The sequence below is a fragment of the Xenopus laevis genome, chromosome 6L, assembly GCF_017654675.1.
Source record: "Xenopus laevis strain J_2021 chromosome 6L, Xenopus_laevis_v10.1, whole genome shotgun sequence".
Taxonomy (NCBI): Eukaryota; Metazoa; Chordata; class Amphibia; order Anura; family Pipidae; genus Xenopus; species Xenopus laevis.
This window is the reverse complement of record NC_054381.1, coordinates 112,590,806-112,606,134: the sequence shown is the minus strand read 5'-3', so window position 1 is coordinate 112,606,134 and position 15,329 is coordinate 112,590,806. Positions and strand designations below refer to the sequence as shown.

Sequence of the window (15,329 nt, the reverse complement as noted above, 5' to 3'; positions counted from 1 at the left end):
AGTTTAGAAATTAGTGCAATTAGCATCAGAATGTAATAATCAGCCCTACAACTTTAGCTTTTATAACAGGTGAACCTCAGTTTTGTCTTGTTGCTACAGGTATGTGCTAACCCCTAATCTTAGCTTCTCAACAGCTAAACTAAGCTTTTTAGGAGTTTCAGTGAGCTCTACAGTGTCAGTGACACTCCTAACAAAATCCAAAATGGTGAGCTCCTTTGCCCAACTTTGTAGGCCTGCATCATTACTATTATAGAAAGGCTGAACCCTTTGGTGTGCATTAAGTTCAGTATATAAAATTAAATCATAGTCATTTTAGGGTTTAGTTCAACTTTAACTAGCGTTGCTCAGTTTCTAGACTCCATTTGCTTTTAGCTGCCCCTAGTGCTCTAACCTTTTGCTTATATACAGTAAAAGGGTCAGGGGTGGGGTTATTGGCTTATTACATACCCTTAGGCTAAATAAGAAGAATTTCCAATAGAACACAAGGGGTGTAGGCATTATTTACAGGTCTGGACTGGGATTCAAAATAGGCCCTGACATTTCAAGTAGACAGAAGCCCAACCAGCCCCCCACCAGCCCACTAGATAGTGACTGTCTATGGCATCTTACAGCAGCCCCTCATTTGCCATAATCCAAAGATTGCCAGTCCAAGCCTGATTATGTAGCTACTCTTTACCATGAAACACCCCCAGGTATCTCTGACTTCTTTGTAAAGATTCATTTAATAGGATTGTGTTGTAGGGTTAATTATTTATACGTTTCATGTATTTTTGAAATATTCATGCATTTTCAAAAAGCTTCTCCTTGCCACATTTATTCTGCTGGTTTTACTATACCTCTCATTATGCAGCCTTTATAAGTGCCCTGCACAAGAAAATATGATTCATCAAATGTTTTTACTGCATACAGATTCTGGTTTGTTTCAGCAACATTTCCAGCTTCCTCTCTAACCATAAGGGATTAGACAAAAGAAAAAAAAAACATTTCCTTATTTTAGGTAGTGCCGTTTCATCCAATAAAACAATGTGTTGATTGCAATTATTTCACCCTCCAAGAACAAGAGCAGTGCCGCCAAAGCACGACTGGTGCATGCAAATACTTTATTGAGGGGCCGTGTGGTTATGAAGTAACATGAAACAATAAAAATAAACTTCTATTGTCAAATTTAATGCATTTGGATCCAGTTCAAAGGAAGGAAAGACACGAATTTCAGCTGTATAATGTAGACGGTTCTTGGATTTAATGCGAAGGGAAAAATATGTGCAGAAATCTGTTTAAGGTAAGTTTCTTTCCATTACTTGTTCTACAGTAAACACAGCCAAGATGATATATAGTGTCCCTGAGAAATACAATTTAGTACTATTAGCTTAAAGTGAGACACAATAACTCATATTACATAGCCAAACACTGGCTGCTTGAGGAAAGAATTGCTGCCATTAATCAAGCCTTTATATTATTGTCTGCGATTATGTATACATAGACACATGTCCTGGATATACCTGGCCCTTAAGTCTATTTATAAAAAACTTTTAATTGGCAGAAATGTGTATTATTCAATGGTTTCAGTTTAATAATATGCGACTCATGTTATTTCATGGCAACTGCTTCTTTTCAAAAGTTATTCTCAAATATATTTTGGAAATAGGTTTTTTATAGGCATTTCTCACCTGTTTGACAGTAACAAAGTTCTAGTATTTACTGCAGATGATATGTGACCAACATACATTTACACCAAAAAAAGTGATACACCTCATTGTATAAGTAAAATTTCCAAATGTTGATAAATGCGTAAGCACACGTGATTTCTTTTTGGTTGGCATTCTGCTTTTAGTATAAGCATTTCTGCAAAAGTTTACTTTCAAAGTGCCCTTACCTCCTAATTTGTTATGGCAGAAATGTGATTAGCCCAGGGAATACCTATCCTGGCTTTGATTTATTACGTCTTATTAAAGGTTAAGAAAACATAGGGAGTTTACCATACATAGAAAGTGTAATTTCCAACCTTGACCGGCTTGGCTCATCCCCTTTTTTGGTTTCTTAGACTGGTTTTGTAAACACACTGAGACACTGTGGAAGATGTTGAGGTGCTTGTGGCCAAGCTGCCAGTGAGACAATAGATGCCTGTAAAGCTGAAGGTGCAGGCTGAACCAGTAGCTTGGGAGAAATAAAGCAAATGTAAAATACATAAACTTTTTAATATTTTCAATAGGCAAATCTACAAGGTTAGGAGACTCAAAAGCATTCCAATCTACCTCACTACATTTTCCTGATTCTGTCTTGATTTTTATGGTATATTTTTTTATTTCTAAATTACACTGTTTAAATAAAATATTTCACTCTACCATATACATTTTTATTACAGAAAGAACAAGTGTATTTTTTTGTTGTTGTAATTTTGGTGTGTTACAGAACAAGCTAGCACTTCATGATGGAACTGCTTTCAGATAAGCTATTTTCCCCCCAACTCAATGTAACTAAAGGAGTTGCAGTGGGACATGAAGTTTTACTATTAAAGGAGTGGTTCACCTTTGAGTTAACTTTTAGTATGTGATACTATGGACAATTCTAAGCTACGTTTTCAATTTATCTTCATTATTTATTTTTTATAGCTTTTGAATTATTTGCCTTCTTATTTTAAATATTTTCTGCTTTCAAATTTGGGTCACTGACCCCATCTAAAAACAAATGCTCTGTAAGGCTACAAATGTATTGTTAATGCTACTTTTTATTACCCATTTTTGTATTCAGTCTCTCTCCTATTCATATTTCAGTTTCTTATGCAAATTAATGCATGGTTGCTAGGGTAATTTGTTTCTTAGCAACCAGACTGATGACATTGCAAACTGGAGAGCTGCTGAAAGCTAATTAACTCAAAAATCACAAGTAATAAAAAATGAAATCCAATTGCAAATTGTCTCAGAATATCACTCTCTGCATCATACTAAAAGTTAATTTAAAGGTGAACAACCCCTTTAAATGCTATTCTCATATCTACCAGGGAGCTTTTATTTTGTGCCACGGAGCTGGTATATGTTTACCTTCCCATTGTTTTGCTGAGGGGAAAGGGAGGGGGTAATATCACTCCAACTTGCAGTGCAGCAATAAAGAGTTACTGAAATTTATCAGAGCACAAGACACATGACTGAAGGCAACTGGTAAAACAACATTTCTAGCTGCATGTCAAATTTCACAATTAAATATAAAAAAAATCTGTTCTTTTGAAAAACAGTTTTCAGTTCAGAAGTCTGCTGGAGCAGCACTATTAACAGATGCATTTTGAAAAATACTAAAAAGTATCCCTTTTATAAAGGGCAGGTAACCATGGTTTCAAAGCTTAACTGCATACTAATGGCATATTAATACGTTTTCATGAAAAGGGTTATAATATATAGATGCATGACAATATTTAGTACAACAATAGGTTTATATAGTATAATGAAGGCCTGTAATACATAATTCTCCATATGCACAGATTTGCCTAGTGGGTGGTGTCCCTGTATTCGTACTGTGATCTATTGAAAAAAAAAAAAACAGGAAAATCCAGTACACCTGAAGTCTTCCTTTTTCCCAGCCCTGTTGTGGAGGTCAGGTTGGAAAACAGTGTTGCTCATACTTTTATTCTTAATGTTGTGCTGTTCCTTGGCATACAAGATTACAGCAGGGCAAATAGAGACACTTGCTCCTGTTCATGGGGGTCAAAAACCTGTATTTTATCAGGCACAGGAGCTTTACTTATATATATAACTCTGATGCAAGCTTTATAGCGTGTTCTTTCTTACATATGAAATTGCTTTGTTTTTTTTTGTTAGAAAAAGTACCAGGTATTTAGAGAGCTAGAAGGGTTTCTCCTCACTCCGTGAAAATCTTCTAGGGACTTTACAATGAAAGTATAAACTAGAGATGAGGGAAGTAAAACTAAAAGGGAGTTGCAAATGAATCAGTAACTTGCTTAAAGTGGTAGTTCACCGTATGTTCAACTTTTACTACAGTATGTTATAGAATGGCCTGATCTTTTTGTGTTATAACTTTATAACATAACTTTATACTATAATTATATAATTACATACCATTATTTGCCTTCCTCTTGTGATGCTTTCCAGCTTTCAAATGGAGATCACTGACCCCAGCAGTCAAAAAAGAATTGCACTGTGAGGCTGCAATTTTATTATTTTGTATTGCTTATCTTTTATCCAGTCCCTCTCCTATTCATATTCCAGACTCTAATTAAAGCCAGTCTGGTTGACATGGACCCTATGTTATGTAAATGTTGTTGGTCACCAGGTGGCACTGTCGGGTAATGGGAAGCCCTGGGTAAAAGGAAAATATCAGGAGATAACTTCCTCTTTGGCTGAGGTGAAGATCAAGGGAATGATGCTGGAGAGCCTTTTGCCTGCCACTTCAGGTAGGTAATAGGGTAAAGCATTAGGTAGGTTATTTAGTGGTAGTTTGGTGGAGCTTGTTGGAAACAGACAGGGTCCTGGTGGTATTGGGTTGGCACGAACTCCAGGGGGAGGCGGGTGCCGTGACGCAGTGGGGGGGGCAGTGATGTAGCAGGACGGGGTCATGATGTCATGGGGCATGACTGTAATGTCGGGGGCGGGGCTATGACATGGCGATTGCTGCATCGATCTCAGAAAATCCTGCTCGATTTTCCTAATTTGGAAAACCGGGCAGCCAGTTTTGACCCAAACAGCCCTTCAAAAAAATGGGCAGTCTGGGTCAAAACTGGACAGGTGGCAACCCTATGATGGTACCTTGCCCAGATTAGGGACCAGAGGAAAGGGGACTGAGGTAGACAGGGCCTAGTATCTCAAAGTAATGTGGACCCCAGTGCTGAAAGTCTGTTAAAGTGTACAGCATCTCTGACTTAAGGAGGAGCCTGGGAAGGAGGAAAGTTAAGATATATCACAATCCCTATAGTTTAGCAGCCTCTGCTCTTGAGTGAGTCCAGGGGCGCAATGGGTTTCTCATAGCAGTCCTTTTGCATAATAGTAAAATACAATTAGACAGTAGGGAGCATTCACTTACCTAGACACAGTGAAAATAATGCAATTTTGAGTGCAAGATCCATGTTAGGTAGAGGTAGTTCCTGAGAACCCTTGTGTCAATAGACACAGCAGCGCTTGATTTGGAACAGAAGATAGGAAGAACTGAGTGGCAGCATGAGCAACTACATAAAGTGTGAAGAGCAAACTTTGACACAAGTACCTTTATTGAAAGTGGTTTTTGGTGCAACTCCCTGCGAGGCAAGCGCTAGTTGCACACAATACTTGCGGACATAAGTTAATTAAATCTTAAATTATATATTAAATGACATATTTATCAGAGAAGTAAAACACCATTACAGAAGTGTATTTTTCATTGAGTAACTTATGCTTCTACTGAAAGTTTGGCATAAAAGAACAGAACACAACATATTTACTACGATAATTTAGCAAAAAAACAAGGAACCACTACTCCCACTCATTAGGGAACTACTCTATACCACACGACAGAAAGAGAAAACAATTTCATGACCACCTTTGTCTGTGCCTCAGACTGTCCATGCTTGTGTTACCAAACAATTGGCCTATCTCAGGCAGTTGGCATTCCTTATAAGCTTAGTTCTTATATGTTGGAGCAGAGATGGGTGCTGTGGTGAGGAAAATGACGCAATGCCCATCAGAGGCCAAATGATCATAAAAAAAGGTATCTGATACTATTGTATGCATACAGCACTCACATAGGCATACCAACAGGACCAATACAGCTTTACTGCCTGGTCCTAAATGGTAGTGCATCAGATGTCTCCTAGAGGACCACTATCAGTGTCCAGAATCTCATGATTTTTTACTTCCACTGCAGCTAAATGTGAGACAATATACTCTTATTTTCAACATGAGCCTGGTACATAGAGCATGTACTGTATTAAAATGTGTGTTTTCATTTGTAAAAAAAAGTCATGTTTTCTTTTGATTTCATATAAAACTACAATTATATTATAATGGTTCAATTTTTAAACATTCTACCAATCCCTTGTAAACTGTATACAAAGCCCCGCCTCTTTCACTAAATGCTGCTTGTGTCCTAAGCTTACAGTTAAGGAGGTTTTCATTACAGTACAGACAGTCTGACTGTAAAACAGATTTTAAGAAAAAATACTCTGAAATGCTGGGCTGTTAAAGGATTAGGGATACAATTTACACTTGTAAGTGATTACTTTTACTTACCTGACACCCAGGCCCTTGCTCCTATCAGCAGAAAACTGCACCTGCCTGGGGTTCTTCTAGCGAGCACCACGGAGTGGCCCTCTTCCTGCACAGACACGAGAAGACCCGAAGAAGCAGTAAGAGGATCGCTCTGTGGTGCTCGCAAGAAGAACCCCAGGGGTGCCTAACTTTTGGCACCCCCAAATGTAAAGTGGTTTTCTTCTCCTTTAAATATGTAAGATATTACTGAGAATCACTGCTGTAGAACTGTCTCAAATATAATCTTTCACCCCTGCACAAAACCTAAGAGCCTATGAAACAATCTCCCATCATTTTGTGTTCATGCAATGTGATTTATTAATGTTCTGCTTCCTTAATTTGTTGGAGCGTGGGCGTGAATAACCTAAATAGTATATCAAAATAATTTTGTACTATTATATGAAAATGTTTGCATTACAGATAATAAGAGATTTATTCCACAGCTTGGATGATGCCAAATCACAAAAGAAAAATGGCACACACTCACTAGATAATCTGCCAAAAGCAACAAACAAACCCCTCAATAACAGAGATACAGTCAGATCTATGGAGAAATGTTCCAAACAATACAATGTGTGCATTCTATGTGATAAAGAGAATGTATTATGAATAGCTAGAATTTAGTGAAGGCTGCAGAAAAAAATGCCCTGTCTGTTAAAAGGCCAGTAATTATTCTTCTTTTTAATTTCCGGTTGGATTTGTCAAATGGAAATATTAAGAGGTGAATGCATTGCTGTTTTTCCCCTCTCTTCTCTGAAGGTACTACCCAAACAAAAATTGCATTTTCAGCACTGCATAAGTCTCCATTGCAATCTTCAAGGGGTGCTACCAAAAAACAAAACAAAAGGTTAAGTAGAGTTTCATCAAGCCAAAGGGTTAAGGAGGGTGTCCCGGCAGCAGTAGTTTAAAATGCAAACTTTATTTTAGGCTAAACATAAAAACAATGAACAGGCGTCTTTATGAAACATACTTCCCATTCTATGACAGGTATGGTCACCTGACACGTTTCATGCCTCTTTCTGACACTTCATCAGAGGTGAAGTCAGCAGTTACTCTATGTCTTATATAGTAACATCTATTAAAATTGTCAATCAACTTAAAAACACAATATTTACATATTACAGGTCATATAAATTCAAGATTGTGATACATTTCAAATCATGAAATGATTATTATATGATCATTTGTGTACACATATATAACTATAAAAAGCAAGAAACTTCCTAATCAACGTTTAACCCTTGTGGGTAATGTGTCTTTAAAGCGAATATTCAATACACCTCTCTTTAATCAATTATTCTCCAAATATCTCCACCTCTTACTCTTAACTTAACACTTTCTGTGCCTTGAAATTTAATTTGATCAAAATCACCATTGTGTTTGTACGTAATATATCTGCCTATAGCTGAAACGCTTTTATTGTGGGGTTTGTCCTGCTCTAATTTTTTCAAGTCAATGGGTACAAGGTGCTCTCTAGCTAATATGTAAAAATTGTGTTTTTAAGTTGACAATTTTAATAGATGTTACTATATAAGACATAGAGTAACTGCTGACATCACCTCTGATGAAGTGTCAGAAAGAGGCATGAAACGTGTCAGGTGACCATACCTGTCATAGAATGGGAAGTATGTTTCATTAAGACGCCTGTTCATTGTTTTTATTTTTAGCCTAAAATAAAGCTTTGAATTTTAAACTACTGCTGCCGGGACACTCTCCTTAACCTTGTGGCTTGTTGGAATAAGTATTGGACTGGACCGGGGAGCAGTATGTAGAGGTGCCTGTTGCAGCGGGTGCCCAGTTTGATGGAGGATGAGGGATACATGAGTACATGTGAGTTCATTTGTAACTAAGTAGAGTTTCATCCCATGGAAATAAGAAACTTTCTAAAATGCGTCAGTCAAAAAAAAAAAAAAACTGAAATAATCATGATTCTCTTAACTGCCTCTCTCTCCACAATCTTTCTTCTCTGTGTGCAGGCTTTGTGTCAGAGTCAGTTTTGTTACTTTTAATGCATCATTGGTCTGTTCTCTCTCTTCGCATTTTTCTGATTTATTAGAGCTAAGTGGGCAGAACAACTGACTCCAAGATGAAGCCTGCATGTAGAAATTAATTTCTAAGAGGGATTAATAAAGATGAATGTAATCATTTCAGAAAGGGTGTTTCATGTTTTATGGATTACATTTAGAAGGGTTTTTGTCCTGCTTTACAGTTTATATTCAGTTTTTATTTTCATGATAATTCCTCTTTAATATCTAGCCACACCCTTCCTTATCACTTCACATAGCTCTCCTCGGTAATCCTGGCAAAAAGTCAGCAAGCATATGCAGATGATCTGTATTGGAAACAACATTTGTATTAAAAGAGAGTTAAATCCCAACAGTAGCTGTAGCCCCTCCAGCGTTGGACTGGGGTGTCAGGGGCCAACATCTGCGCAAACAACCCCCGGTGCAATGTGTTCCCTATGCAAAACCTCCCTGCGTAATATGTCTCTTTTACCATTGTCTTCTATCGCTGTGCTAGGAGAAGAGGAGGTTTGAAAAGGTTTTTGGAATCCATGGGAGAGCTGACTTGGGTCAGCGGGGCCCATGAGGTCCGTCACGCACCAGGTTTTTTCCTTGTGTCCCACCAGCCCAGTCTAACCCTGAGCCCCCCAAAGACATCTTTGGTCATATAGTACTGTGATCAATGCCTTACAGTTTCGAAACATCATCTTTCTTCTCTGCTTAGGCATGACACATGCTCAGTTCATACTGGGCTGCTATCAATCAGTTTAACTTTGGTCACAACACACAATAGTAGTGAGCAGTGAAATATAATTTGTCAATCTTGACTTAACTAAATTGTTACCCATTGTTTAAACAATTTAAATACTGTATGGTGCAGCACTGATGGCAAGAGTGCCTAGTTCTTTATTTTCAAATGTGGCTTTTGGTTGAAGAATAGAAAGTTGTCTTTTCACCTACAAATATGTAATAGATTCATTTTCCACAAGTGGCCTTTTCTCTATTTATCCCACCTGGTAGAGACGAATAATGATTTTTGCTTGAAGGTTGCTATGATGTGGGTGCAGATTTTCAAATCTGTATTGAAACAATATTGAGTGCAATACCGTGTGAAGTCTTAAGATCTAAGTATCGCTTTACTTTAGTTATTAACATTCACTGCTTTTGGAATTTGAATCATTTAGAATTGTGAGGTGAGGTAGGCTTTTGTTAGCTATTTCCGAAAGGCTACAGGCAATATTGGAAAATGTTATTAGTTTTGAAACGGATCAATCCTTTACATGGCTTGTAGGACCCAATAAGCCTAACAATGTTAGAAAACTATCCAAACAGAAAGTGACAATTTGCCTGCAGACAGAGAGTTTGTGAGATTTATAACACTTGTAACTTGTAGAAAGTTTATTACTTATTAAAGAGATTTGCTTTGACTGGACTGGTACACTTAAATACTCTGTGGCCATAACTAAATCTCTTTTATGAATGAAACCAGGGCCATATTTTTATATAGACACCAGTTCTAGAATCAGGTCTGGGCCAAGTCACTGGCACACCCAAGGCAAATCACTCCCCCCCCCACATGTGTGCGTGCACTCTCCCACAGGGACACGTGGAGGGCAGGGGAGGGAGGAGTGATGCTCCAATGAGCTAGGGGTTTAAAAATACTCTCCAGGAGGGACTACGGACTGGGGAAGCCAGGCAGAAGAGGTACATGCCCGGCACCCCTTCACTTTTGCCTGGCGCCCTCTCACCCACGTGCCACTTCTGCCTACCCCTATTTCCAGCCCTACTAGTACAACTGCATAACAAAATCCCCCTTCACCATCACCAGTCGTGCAGTGAAATCTGCCAGAGGAGCTTGGTGGGGAGGGGGAAGAATAACTCTTCCTCAGGCAGTTGGCACAGTACAGTTTGCATCCGAGCTATCGGCACCAGAGGAAGATAGATCCCTGAATGAAACATGGGCATTTTCACAGCTTGCTTGTTCTATGGTAAAGAATAATATACCTGCTCAAAGTTTACCCATGTTGCCAGTGTACTTATGTCTGCAAACTATTGTGAAATAAATTGCCACATTTCTCTTATGGTTGGAAAGCTAAGAGTATCTTAGTATAGCGTGTTTTGGGAAAAAGTGGGATTTTTATTTTGGAATGTAGTTTCCACAACATCTATTCAATTTGTCTTTAATTCACGGAAAATCTGTGAACTTGACATGATCCAGGAATGTATTATGTTGTAGGATTATATGTTATGCTTTTCCCACCAGTAGTTCACTGATGCTTCTTTCCTTGCGGATACAACTGAAACTGTGTTCCCATAGAGTGCCATCTGGCAGGGAATATGTTCCAGGCTTAATATTACATACTTTTTACCTGTTGGAAGTAAAATTTCAAAAGATCAAGATTCATGCAAAGTACAAAACTAAGAGGTTATTTGTTGAATCAAGAAATATTACAATTTGATATTTTTCATGTTTATCAGCACTAAGTAAAGGATTTTAACAAATTCACAAACGCATCAAAAAGATAAATATGTCAATTTGTTTTCGCTGCTTTGTGAAGCCAAACACAATTCTGTTCTCGGGCTCTAGGACTCCTCTCAATCATTAATCCCTACTGCAAAATGCAATTGATTAAACTGAAATGCTGAAACCATCATAAATACTCCACAATAATAATAATAATACTATTGGGGAATGATAAATCTGCCCTAAATGAGAGAATCACACTCTCAATTTGGATACAAGACAACATTTAGGATTTAGGCTTGGCCAGGCAACTGATTCTTTCCTGCTGCAGATTTACAAATGTGTACAAAACCATATAATGGGAGCTAAACAATTTGCTTTTTGAAACACAGTTTGTAAAGCAAAAAGGTGGTTGTAGAACATGTACATAATCATTATTCTTGGAATTGATTAATGGTTAATATTATCAGAAGTCTATTCACTTATTCTTCTCTGGGAACCAATTAAAATTGCAATGGCAGCAAGTTAAACTTGTGCAATTTTTATTTATTTGTTTTTTTTAAATGTAAGTTTCTGCCCTTGTAGTTCAAGGGTATCTCATTTTAACCCAGTAACACCAGAGTTCCAGTAACCAGGCACACAATGATGGCAGAGAGACACAACCTGACTTTATTAAACAGCTTCAGTGTTAAGAAAATGGTGAACAATAACTGGACAATTATATACTTAGTTAACACTGCAATAACTATAACAATTCAGCAAGGATAGCCCCCAGCAAAAACCCCTCAAACCCCAGTAGGGATGTCGCGGACTGTTCGCCCGCGAACTAATTCGCGCGAACATCGACTGTTCGCGTCCGCCGAATGTTCGCGAACGTCGCGCGACGTTCGCCAATTTGGGTTCGCCTTAGCTGGCGCTTATTTTTGACCTCTCACCCCAGACCAGCAGATACACGGCAGCCAATCAGGAAGCTCTCCCTCCTGGACCACCCCCACACCCCCTGGACCACTCCCCTTCCATATATAAACTGAAGCCCTGCAGCGTTTTTTCATTCTGCCTGTGTGTGCTTGGAAGAGCTAGTGTAGGGAGAGAGCTGTTGAGTGATTTGAGGGACAGTTGATAGTAACTTTGCTGGCTAGTAATCTTCTTGATACTGCTCTGTATTGTAGGGACAGAACTCTGCAGGGATTTGAGGGACATTTTAGGTTAGGTAGCTTTGCTGGCTAGTAATCTACCTTCTACTGCAGTGCTCTGTATGTAGCTGCTGTGGGCAGCTGTCCTGCTGCTGATCTCTCATCTGCTGACTGCTGCCTGTAACCCAATAGTCCTTGTAAGGACTGCTTTTATTTTCTTTTTTGTTTTTTTACTTTGCTACTATAAGAGCCCAGTGCTATTAGTCTAGCTGTGTTGGGGAGTGGGACTGGTGTGCTGCTCCTAGTAGTTCAGCACCAACCAGAGTAATTTTTTTTTTTTAATATAAATATATATATTTTTTATTTTACTTATCTTACTGTTCTTTAACATGTCCAGTGCTGTTTGCTGTTCTTCATAGTAGTGCACCAATAGTAGTGCACTTGCAGGCATTGTTTGCCCAGTGTGTTCTTCAAACAACTGCCACCTAGCTGTGTGAGCTTGTTCACATTCTGTCTAAATATCAATAATAATACCGTCTCCAGAAACACCACCTGAGTGACGTTTTCCAAGCAGCAATAATATATTCCGTATCCACTGCTGTAGTGTATACGTTGACCTTGCAGACATTGTTTGCCCAGTGTGTTCTTCAAACAACTGCCACCTAGCTGTGTGAGCTTATTCACATTCTGTCTAAATATCAATAATAATACCGTCTCCAGAAACACCACCTGAGTGACGTTTTCCAAGCAGCAATAATATATTCCGTATCCACTGCTGTAGTGTATACGTTGACCTTGCAGACATTGTTTGCCCAGTGTGTTCTTCAAACAACTGCCGCCTAGCTGTGTGAGCTTTTTCACATTCTGTCTAAATAACAATAATAATTCCGTGTCCGTAAACATCACCTGAGTGATGTTTTTACAGCAGCAATAATATATTCCGTATCCACTACTGTATACGTTGCCCTTGCAGGCATTGTTTGCCCAGTCTTTAACCAAGTGCCACCTAGCTGTGTGAGCTTTTTCACATTCCGTGTCCAGAAACATCACCTGAGTGACGTAGTGTGATTTCTGCCCTTTACAGCACAAAACGCAGCGCTGTGTCAACAATGTATTTTTCAGATACATTTTTGCCCTTGATCCCCCTCTGGCATGCCACTGTCCAGGTCGTTGCACCCTTTAAACAACTTTAAAATCATTTTTCTGGCCAGAAATGTATTTTCTAGCTTTTAAAATTCGCCTTCCCATTGAAGTCTATGGGGTTCGCGACGTTCGCGAACCGTTCGCATTTTTGACGCAAGTTCGCGAATATGTTCGCGAACATTTTTTCCGCCGTTCGCTACATCCCTAAACCCCAGTGTGCACATCTAAGTCCCCCAACACGTTGCCATCTGGAAATATTGTGTAGTGGTAGAGGACCCCTTCCTGGGATGAAAAGACTGGATGAGATGCAAATGACTTTCTCCTTATCAAAATGGCTGACAGACTGCACTTCTAGATCACACTTGGCCCTGATGATTGACTAGAGAATGCTATCCTTCCTGCAGACTGAAACATTAACTACTGTAGTTGCTCTGTACTGGAAGGCACAGGGGACTACATTACCCAGCAGTCTTACATGTAGAAAACATTTAGTGGCAAATTTATTAAGGTTCTATCTGAGTTTTCCATGAATTTTAAAGTTATATGTTTTGGTTAAAAAAAACTAATTTTTTCAGTTTATTATACCCTGACCCTGGAAATACCTTGAATCCGAAAATACACCATCTAAAATCATGTAGGAGTCAATGGCAGAGGTCCCTTGAACCATTTGAAGATGTTAACAGCCTGCATGATCGAGTTTTTTTGGACGGCTTTGCCTGAAAACTAGAATGAATCGATCGATTTGAGGTTTTTTTCGGGTTTCAGGACTCAAACTCACAGAATCAAGTTTTTCACATCCAAGTTTTTTCTTAAAGGGATACTGTCATGGGAAAAAAAATTTTTTTTCAAAATGAATCAGTTAATAGTGCTGCTCCAGCAAAATTCTGCACTGAAATCCATTTCTCAAAAGAGCAAACAGATTTTTTTTATATTCAATTTTGAAATCGGACATGGGGCTAGACATATTGTCAATTTCCCAGCTGCCCCAAGTCATGTGACGTGTGCTCTGATAAACTTCAATCACTCTTTACTGCTGTACTGCAAGTTGGAGTGATATCACCCCCTCCCTTTCCCCCCAGCAGCCAAACAAAAGAAAAATGGGAAGGTAACCAGATAACAGCTCCCTAACACAAGATAACAGCTGCCTGTTAGATCTAAGAACAACACTCAATAGTAAAAACCCATGTCCCACTGAGACACATTCAGTCATTGAGAAGGAAAAACAGCAGCCTGCCAGAAAGCATTTCTCTCCTAAAGTGCAGGCATAAGTCACATGACCAGGGGCAGCTGGGAAATTGACAAAATGTCTAGCCCCATGTCAGATTTCAAAATTGAATATAAAAAAATCTGTTTGCTCTTTTGAGAAATGGATTTCAGTGCAGAATTCTGCTGGAGCAGCACTATTAACGGATTCATTTTGAAAAACTTTTTTTTTTCCATGACAGTATCCCTTCAAGTTTTTTGAGTTGTGAGTCCATTTGAGGTATAAAAAACTCTGACACTCGACCTTAGATAAATAACACCCTAAGTGTAATACATATTGATTTTATTTTTATTATTAGGTCAGGGTATTTGTGTCTCTAACAGAGCAGATATTAAGTTACCATTCACCTAAGGACAAATGAGTCGACTAAAATGCCTCCGTTAATCATGTCCTTGCCAAGACTTTTTTTTTAAAAAGAATTTTAGAGATCAGAACATCATGACTGACCATAGTGGTTATTAATGAACTTGAAGGCAGGGTGAAAAGTTCGAAAAACAGGCTCGATCTACCATTTTTTTTTGCAATTTGTAACCTGCCTTCAAGACTCAATAAATCGCTGCCGGTCTCTATACTCTGTTTCAGAGTGCAGAGAATAAACCACTGTCTGAGTTTGGTCGAGCTGTATCCATGAGAGGTTGAGGGAGAGGCACATATACATCCTCCTTCCTGCCCCCTACCCACTTCATTCAGTTAGGGAGCAGCAGCAGACATAGGTCGCAATGGGCCTTGTCTTGTGTACACCAATACAGGGCTCTGTGACTCGCAATGGATTTTTTAAGTTTTTTTGTATGCAGTGCAGACCCCTCATGCAAATGCCATACTCAGTTGCAAGGGTCACTTAAAATTTCTGTGGAGCCTGGTAATGCATTGATCAAACAATACATGTAATACATAATATAATAATAATAATAATAATGAAGTAAAGAAGAGAACACATGTATGAGAAATTATTTTTTTAAAAACAGAAGTTTTTTGAGCCCCAAGAAGCATTCCACCTAATTCATAATAATGTCCATTTTTGTAAATGTTTGGATAAGGATACATTCTGAGTACAAAAGACAGTCTACGACTGACTGAATAATACTTTATGTCTTT

General features: G+C 38.6%; 1 protein-coding gene across 1 annotated transcript in view; it reads left to right on the top strand.

Annotated features, from left to right (window-relative positions):
* The first annotated feature begins 1,086 nt into the window (after positions 1-1,086).
* arhgap28.L (Rho GTPase activating protein 28 L homeolog) overlaps positions 1,087-15,329 on the top strand; it is a 126,731-nt gene continuing 112,488 nt past the window's right edge. Inside the window, exon 1 of the mRNA XM_041566382.1 lies at positions 1,087-1,279. The gene's annotated coding sequence lies outside the window, so the exon portion shown is untranslated. The remainder of the gene's footprint in view (positions 1,280-15,329) is intronic.